Source organism: Schistocerca serialis, chromosome 4 (genome assembly GCF_023864345.2).
Source record: "Schistocerca serialis cubense isolate TAMUIC-IGC-003099 chromosome 4, iqSchSeri2.2, whole genome shotgun sequence".
NCBI classification, from domain to species: Eukaryota; Metazoa; Arthropoda; class Insecta; order Orthoptera; family Acrididae; genus Schistocerca; species Schistocerca serialis.
In genome coordinates this window covers 586,248,328-586,257,332 of record NC_064641.1, presented here as the reverse complement: position 1 = coordinate 586,257,332, position 9,005 = coordinate 586,248,328, and the positions used below count along the sequence as shown (strand labels likewise).

The window sequence follows — 9,005 nt, the reverse complement described above, 5'->3', positions numbered from 1 at the left end:
CTGTATATTAATTACAGTCCATGCTGGACCTCTGTGAGTAGCTGCACTTCAATTATAACCACCCAGTATATACACATGTCACTCAAATTTCGTCATTGCTGTCCTTACTGCTTTTGTAATTTTAGTGGGGAGCAATATAGACTAGTTATAAGTGCCAGAAGGTAATCTCCTTGACGGTGCGATCCACGAGAAACCCCGAATTGACTGAATGAATCCACACTTTACTCCCGATTTTCTCTAGAAGAAATAAAAAAGTAAAAGAAATGTTGCTTTAATTGATCATCTGGTGTCTGCATCCTTTACGTTTCGCATCGCTTCGTCAACATTTCCGAATTGCAAGAGCGCGGCTGCCTGTCTACTTTTCCAGAGAATCTCGCGAGAGAGAATGAAGCGATAACGATCAGTTGAGTTAGACCGGAGTGACACTGTGTGGGACAGCTGGTTTATCACTTAATCTGGGAGTGGCATTAACCTTGGGGGCGCCTTCTGGGAAGCGGCGCCGCGTAATTGGACTCGTCTGCGTTATGTCCCCTTGCTGGCACATTTTCCCTTTGGCCTGGCCAGTAGGAAATTTACAGCAGGGCGATGCCCTCAATCACAGTTTTCTTGGTAAGCTCTGGTTACGTGCATACATCCCTCTCACACAGGAGTAAGTGATTCATGTGTTAACCGTTGCAAACGTGCTCATGCGCTAGACGGGATGTGTGTAGTGAACTTCCGACAGCGTTAAATCTAGACCTAGAACAAGCCATCTGTCGTTAAAGAACAACGTACATGTTTTGCAGTTCTCTAGCAATCTGGGCCTAAAATGCTTTGAACCCCACCTTTGCCCAAAAGTGTTTTGATGCGAACAGTAAACTTGTTGAAACAAGACTTTTCCTGTTCGCGGCCGTTGTTCCTAATTAGTCTTTGAATTCTCTCATCTTGAACTTTGTCGTCGTTCCACATTTTTACTCAAGAGCCTACTGCATGTTAGTTCTTGTTGCAGATAAACCGGCTGGCATATTTTATTAGGCATATTCACTCAGATTTTGATTATACCTTTTTTGTCTTGGATGAAGATGACATTGATTGGCGACTCCATGGAGTGCTGTGTGCACAACGACCATATATGTTAAATTAAAAGGAAGGCCAACGCTGACCTTCCTTTTAATTGAAGATTATATTTCTTACGGAGGTATCGATTGGTATGTTTTGTCTTTCTGTGTACTTTATGGCTGAACTTCCCATCCATCCGTTACATTACTGTTACGCCTAGAAAATTAAGATGCCCACTGATCTCTCTCTCTCGGATTGATACTATTAAGATGTCTTCTTCGCTCTGGATCCATAGTGCAGAGCTATCATCCATACAGCAGTACCACTACCTGTCTACAGAGCCTTTTACCTTTCGATGTAGTTGCCGATTTATTCATGAAGGTGGAGAGGAAACGTCAGTGAACAGTTTTGTACTTTGAACATGGCACCTCAGTCCAAAAGTTTTCACTGAAGTAAACGCCGGTCGTGCTAGCCTAATGTTAGTCACAAGTGACTTGAAAGAACCCACGAAAAATCAAATCTAAATCATATGGCCGGCGAGGATTCTAAGCGTGCTCTCCTGTCTCAACCACTTAGAGAAGTCGTACTATAACATCATCGTTATTGTCTGAGTTTATTAAAAATGGAGGTTAACTGTGTTCTTTCTTGGCAGCCACTTTGTCTACACCAATATTCGATTCCAGTTTCCACCCTGATTCTCTTAAATTAATATTTTGTTTTCGAGAATTCATAGTTTGTTATAATCCAACCTGAATTTCTCTACAGTCTCACTCTTGCTCACAAGACGTTCCTTCTCTTGGTCGTAACATTATCCAAATCTGCCATTTCCTAACGTTCATAAAGGAATTCGTGTACTTATGTAAATACTTTCACTATTTAACATGCTTTCTCTTTCTTTTACGTTAGCTAAAATACAAATTGAATGGGTACTACTAAGAAGAGGGAAAGAAGAGGCTTTAGACAGCTCCAGAAGATTTTCTGAAGCATTTAGAAGTTGTAAACTTGCTATGAGAAGGAATGGCAGAGAAGAAAATTGTTGAGCAGGTGAAAAACAGAATTCGAAAAACAGCTTTTCCGACCATTTAAAAAAGGAAAAAGAAAGGTAGAAGTAAAAGTTAACATTTCCAGGCATCGAAATTTAAGCAGTTTTGGCGATTTCGAGTTTGGATAAAATTGCGGTGATTTTTCCTTCAGTTCTACGTGTCTTTTGCTTCCAGCAGACACATTATCCTTCGTTTGGCAAGAAGAATACCTCGACTACCATCCTCAACGTTTCTTATTACCCTGAAATATGTATTTGGTGTCCTCTGTTAGTTTGTATAAGTGATGTCGTGCCCAGTACTGCTATGAAATGGTATCGAGGTGCTCCCAGTAGGCTTGCTGGTAAGTACGAAGCCAGTTATGTCACAGAGAAGTTGGCAGTAAATTTTACGTCTTAGGAATACAACCGGTAGTACTCAGAACGGGGTGGATAAAAACGTCAGGGAGCCTGTAACGTCGGAGAAAGTAACCAGAATCTTCACTGTCCTCGGCCATATAATTCGCTGCAGTCCGGACTAGAGCAAAAAGATGTTGAGGGCCGGAAGAGGATGCTATAAATCTGACGCAGCGTCCGTCAGGAGATATGGAAGTGGTCAAGTCCACTGGACGGTCGTTCAGTTTTACTGCTGCTGCCCATTAAGATCCCTCGACCGGAGATGATTTTGTGTCTTCCTTTATTTTTCCAGCGCTCCGCGTTCGAGACTGGGCATTTACGGCCGTAGGATGCACAGGTCGTCCTGCGTTCCTTTCTTCCGGCGTAAATCTCGTTTCTTTTTGTCCACTCCATTGACGCGACAACACAACTCCCTCCGGCGAAAAGGCACAGTGGGCGTAAGGGGCAATGGAGATTACGCTGTCCTTCTGTCCTATTTAATGCTGACTTATCCCCACCGACTTACGGTGGATTTAAGCTGGAGTTAACGCCCGCATCAATAGAGGTTTATCTTACAACACTTCATCAGAGGCTGATGTCTTCTGGAAAGCGTTTGCATTGTGTTAGGATTGCAGTAATGGATATCCGTGGTACATTCCTATCACTGTTGATGGGCGATCTAAATAAGACTTGCTGCTAGTAGGTCAGCGTGATTTCATCGATGTTGCTGCACTCTTCCCTTCTCTTCTTTTGAAAAGAGATTGTCGCTTGCATGTCCTCTAGACTGAAATGTCTCCAAGAGCTATCAAACTGGACTCGCATTAGGGAGGATGACGGTTCAGTCCCACGTCCGGCCATCCTGTATTAAGTGTTCCGTGAGTTCCCTAAATCCCCTAGAACTTCGAACTACTTAAACCTAAGTAACCTAAGGACATCACACACATCCATGCCCGAGGCAGAATTCGAACCTGCGACCGTAGCGGTCTTGCGGTTCCAGACTGAAGCGCCTAGAACCGCTCGGCCACACCGGCCGGCACTAATAATTCTCAAATTAGTTGTACGACACACGTTCTTCTCAAGTTTTCCGACGAAGCCTTTTCATATGCTACAGTTCTCTAACTACAATTTCTTTTACTGATGTAAGAAAATTATTATTATTATTATTATTATTATTATTATATTAGACCCGAACCGGCATGGTTCCTTTGAAAGGGCACGGGCGATTTCCTTCCCCGTTCTTCCCTAATCCGATGAGACCGATGACTTCGCTGTTTGGTCTCTTCCCCCAAACAAAATCCAACAACCCAACTCTCCAAGAGCTGGGCCTCACTTTATAAAGCACAGCTGTGTTTAGTGCAGGTTACATGTTAATGACCACTGATTAACTTAATTTTCAGTGAACACTTAGTATTTAGAAAGATGAACACTATTTCTTCTTTGATTGAGTCATCAGCAATGGATCACGAAGAAACCTTTACTCAAATTTTCTATACGGTACGTATGTAACGCTAAATGAATCAATACCTACTAGATCCGATTTCAGATTCAAAAATTTTGAATTCAGTGACACTTTTTAATGTATTTATGGCTGTTAGCGTGACTACAACTTGCGTCAGTGCTTTATGAATACAAACAAATACCATCCACTGAAGAAAGTCTTCAGAGTGACTAAATGTAAATTTGTGTGTTGCCATACGAGGATATAAGGGACCTCGTGGAGGTACGAGTCTCCCCCCCACCTCCCCCCACACACACAGACACAAACACATACAAAAGAATAGTAGAAGGGTCTATAATTTTACATAAATCAATCCGTAACATTATAGCACGAAAAAGGTGCACAGTTCCAGGCTGATAGTTCCTAGTATCATCAACAAATCCGACATGGTTCGCAACTTCACAGCTAGGACCTACAAACAACAGGATTTTTAATAAGAGAAGACAGGAAGGGAAAGACTCCTCCACTAAGTAAAAAAATGGAGAACAACGACAGGAATACTACTCTTCGAGCGTAGGTGAAGACGACTGAAAAAAAAAAACATTCATCTTATTTACACGCTCAAATAGACATAGTCTTGAGACTTGTGTTCACAGTCGAAGTGTCCGCCCGCTTAGCTGGGTGGTACCGTGCCTCCCATGCAAGCGTTACCGGGTTCGATTCCCGGCCAAGTTGGAGATTTTCTCCGCTCGGGGACTGGGTATTGTGTTGTGCTCATCTTCATTTCATCCTCATCAACGGCGCGCAAGTCGCCCACTGTGGAGTCGACTGAATTAAGTCTTGCACTTGGCGGCTGAACTTCCACGGATGACACCGAACGAGGTGGCGCATTGGTTAGACACTGGACTCGCCCCGGCCGTGGTGGCCGAGCGGTTCTAGACACTTCAGTCCGGAACCGCGCGACCGCTACGGTCGCAGGTTCGAATCCTGGCTCGGGCATGGATGTGTGTGATGTCCTTAGATTAGATAGGTTTAAGTAGTTCTAAGTTCTAGGGGACTGATGACCTCAGATGTTAAGTCCCATTGTGCTCCGAGCCATTTTTAAACTGGACTCGCATTCGGGAGGACGACGGTTCAATCCTGCGTCCGGCCATCCTGATTTGGGTTTTCCGTGATTTCCCTAAATCGCTCCAGGCAAATGCCGGGATGGTTCCTTTGAAAGGGCTCGGCCGACTTCTTTCCCCATCCTTCCCTAATCCGATGAGACCGATGACCTCGCTGTCTGGTCTCCTTCCCCCAACAACCCAACCCAACCCTTCCACGGATGGGGCCTCCCGGCCAACGATGCCTTAACGCTCATTTTATTTCACAGTCGTAGTGCTGTGTGAAATACCGATAATGGTGACTATACACTTCCATTTTATGTTGTGTAAATTCTGATGTTGTCAAAGTTGCCAAAGTTTCTTATTCTTATAATTCTAAAAAAAAAAAAAAAAAAAAAAAAAAATGGTTCAAATGACTCTGAGCACTATAGGACTTAACATCTGAGGTCATCAGTCCCGTAGAACTTCGAACTACTTAAACCTAAGTAACCTAAGGACATCACACACATCCATGCCCGAGGCAGGATTCGAACCTGCGACCGTAGCGGTCTTGCGGTTCCAGACTGAAGCGCCTAGAACCGCTCGGCCACACCGGCCGGCACTAATAATTCTCAAATTAGTTGTACGACACACGTTCTTCTCAAATTTTCCGACGAAGCCTTTTCATATGCTACACTTCTTTAACTACAATTTCTTTTACTGATGTAAGAAAATTATTATTATTGTTATTATTATTATATTAGACCCGACTGGATAGTTGCACGTGTGAGCAATCTGCTTCCGGGATTCGGGGAGTCTCACCGATCCCGGGTGGAATCCGTCAGGTGCGTTAGCTGCGAGGACTGGCGCGTTTAGCCTGGATACGGTGCTTAGACGCTTTCCCACATCCGACTAGATGAATATGGGCTGGCACTGATGTCCTTTCTCAGTTGTACGATGCGCTAACATTTCGACAAATATCTCATTCTGTCACGTAGGATAATGGGATTACACTAGACGGAGACACGTGGGGTTCACAAATTCCGTCCCAAAGGATGGGGGTGTCTTCCGCTAGTCGAGATTAACGTGCCGATACTGTGAAGGTACGGGATGAGGCCAGGAGAAAGAAGAAGGTTATTATTATATTAAAAATCTCATATATTTTATTATTATTTAAATCGTAACTACCAGCGGCACGTGAAAAGTGCGATTTACCGAAAATTATATTTGGGGGGAGGGGGGGGGGAAGGGGGAGGGGGAGGGGAGAAGGGGGGAGGGGGGAAGTCAGTAATAAACTGTGATTCTCCCTGCCCCCAGAACTCAAGACAAAATCCTACCATCTTGAATAGGAAAGCACCTAGTATAGTGCTGTTGTGTCCGAAAATTCAGGTCGCTTTACTATCTTCATAGTGCCTATTGTAAACTGAAACCAGTGAGAAAAGTTTCGAAAAGCTGAAGAAATTGAGAACATCAATTTCATATAAGTTATGAGCCGTTCGGCTAGTTTTATGCTGTCGTGTAAATTTTCGTCCTACGCAACTGCTACGTCTAACGAGGCCTATAATTTGTTTTCCATATTTCAGTTTTTGCCTGTTCTTGTTGCTTTTCCCCTCCACTGCTGCTCCCGGCGCCAAGTTAATTATTCCATGATGCCGTCGCAGAAATCCCACTAATATGATCCTTCGTCGGGAACGGTTCTTCCACAGACTCCTTCTTCAACTGTTATTTGTAGCACTGCGCTTCATTTCATACTCTGCCAAGTCCACTTAATATTTAACTTTTCGCGACAACACGAAATTTCAGAACCTTTACCTCATTTACAAGTCAGTACGTGAGCCTGTGACAGTCTTCCTTATGATTTGTCTGTCACTGTTATTTTGCTTCCTATATAGCAGAATTCTTTCACTTCCTCCACCGTTGTGTCGTTTCCCTCTCTACTGCTCTTTATCACCTTCGTCTTTGTTTTGTTGGTCCTTAAGCTATATTCTGTACAAAATATGCTTTCTATTCCCTTCAACAGTTCTTGCATGCCCACTTGTCTCGGCTAGACGAGCTATGTCGTCTGCGAACTTTAACATTTCAATCTGTTCCCTTTCTACTTTTATCTCTCTTCCGAAATTTGCTTCACTTTCTTCATTGCTTCGTCGAGATACAAGTTAAACAACAGTGGTGACGAGCTGAAATCTTGCTTAATGCACTTTTTAACCCGAATGTATCTTTCGCTCATATTATTATCACTCCGATTATGTCGATGTTGTAGATTATTCGTCTATGTCTATATTTAGCACCAGTCTACTGAAGATTGTGGACGTCTTCTTTCACCTTACGTTGTTGAAAGTTTTCTCTAGATCTAAGAATTCTCGGAAGATATTCGTATCCTGATTCTTCCACAGTCTGCCATCTGTTGCTAAGTACAATAGAGCATCGATTATCCGAAACCGATCAAGCGAAACACGGTTAACCGAAGGCGTTCCGTTACGTTAACTCTGGGCTGGTCAGTTGGATGATTTCCCCCAGCTTGCCAACCGTCATTACTGCTGTTGTGTGTTGTCGTCTGAACCTTCAATTATGGCAAAACGTGATGTTGGTCTTAGTGTTTCGAATAAACGTAGAATAATAAACCAGATGAAGAAAGGTGCTACGGAGTTGAACTTCGGTTGCGAATATACAAGAAGTGCAACAACATCGAACATCAAAAATAACATTGCGAATGTGCTTGACACACACACACACACACACACACACACACACACACACACACACACAGATATAAGTAGGACTCGCGCAGTGGGTGCTCTGTACAAACTTGATTATGTATAAAGGTAAATCATCCATTTCAGGAATTGAGAATGAAAACGATTTTTGCCTGTTATTGTTATCGATACTGGGAAGATATGGGTCCTGGGAACTCCAAGACCATATCAGAATCTCTACAGTAGTTTCTGAGTGTATCCCAGACATACAACAAGAAGCGAGCAGGGGAGCTTCAGTTTATATACACTATGTGATCAAAAGTATTCGGACACTCCTCAAAAAATACGGTTTTAGTATTACGTGCATTGTTTTGCCACCTACCGCCAGGTACTCAATATCAGCGACCTCAGTAGTCATTAGACATTGTGAGAGAGGAGAATGGGGGGCCGGCCGAAGTGGCCGTGCGGTTAAAGGCGCTGCAGTCTGGAACCGCAAGACCGCTACGGTCGCAGGTTCGAATCCTGCCTCGGGCATGGATGTTTGTGATGTCCTTAGGTTAGTTAGGTTTAACTAGTTCTAAGTTCTAGGGGACTAATGACCTCAGCAGTTGAGTCCCATAGTGCTCAGAGCCATTTGAGAATGGGGCACTCCGAGGAACTCATAGACTTCGAACGTGGCCAGATCATTGGGTGTCATTTGTGTCATACGTCTGTACGCGAGATTTCCACACTCCTAAACATCCCTAGGTCTACTGTTTCCAGTGTGACAGTGAAGTGACACGAAGAGACACGAACAGCACAAAATCGTACAGGACGACCTGGTCTGTTGACTGACAGAGACCGTCATCAGTAAAACAGGGTCGTAATGTGTAATAAGCAGACATCTATCCAGACCATCACACAGTAATTCCAAACTGCATCAGGATCCACAGCAAGTACTATGACATGAAACTTCCTGGCAGATTAAAACTGTGTGCCCGACCGAGACTCGAACTCGGGACCTTTGCCTTTCACGGGCAAGTGCTCTACCAACTGAGCTATCGAAGGACGACTCACGACCGGTACTCACAGCTTTACTTCTGCCAGTACCTCGTCTCCTACCTTCCAAACTTTACAGAAGCTCTCCTGCGAACCTGCAGAACTACCACGCCTGAAAGAAAGGATATTGCGGAGACATGGCTTAGCCACAGCCTGGGGGATGTTTCCAGAATGAGATTTTCACTCTGCGGGCGTGCTTCGGTAGCTCAGTTGGTAGAGCACTTGCCCGCGAAAGGCAAAGGTCCCGAGTTCGAGTCTCGGTCGGGCACACAGTTTTAATCTGCCAGGAAGTTTCATATCAG

The 9,005-nt window shown here is 44.0% G+C and overlaps 1 non-coding gene across 1 annotated transcript; it reads right to left on the bottom strand.

The window, feature by feature from the left end:
- Nucleotides 1-8,637: 8,637 nt before the first annotated feature.
- Trnas-uga (transfer RNA serine (anticodon UGA)) lies at nucleotides 8,638-8,714 on the bottom strand. Its single transcript has one exon. It is a non-coding gene; the product is annotated as a tRNA-Ser (tRNA).
- Between the last annotated feature and the right edge of the window lie 291 nt (nucleotides 8,715-9,005).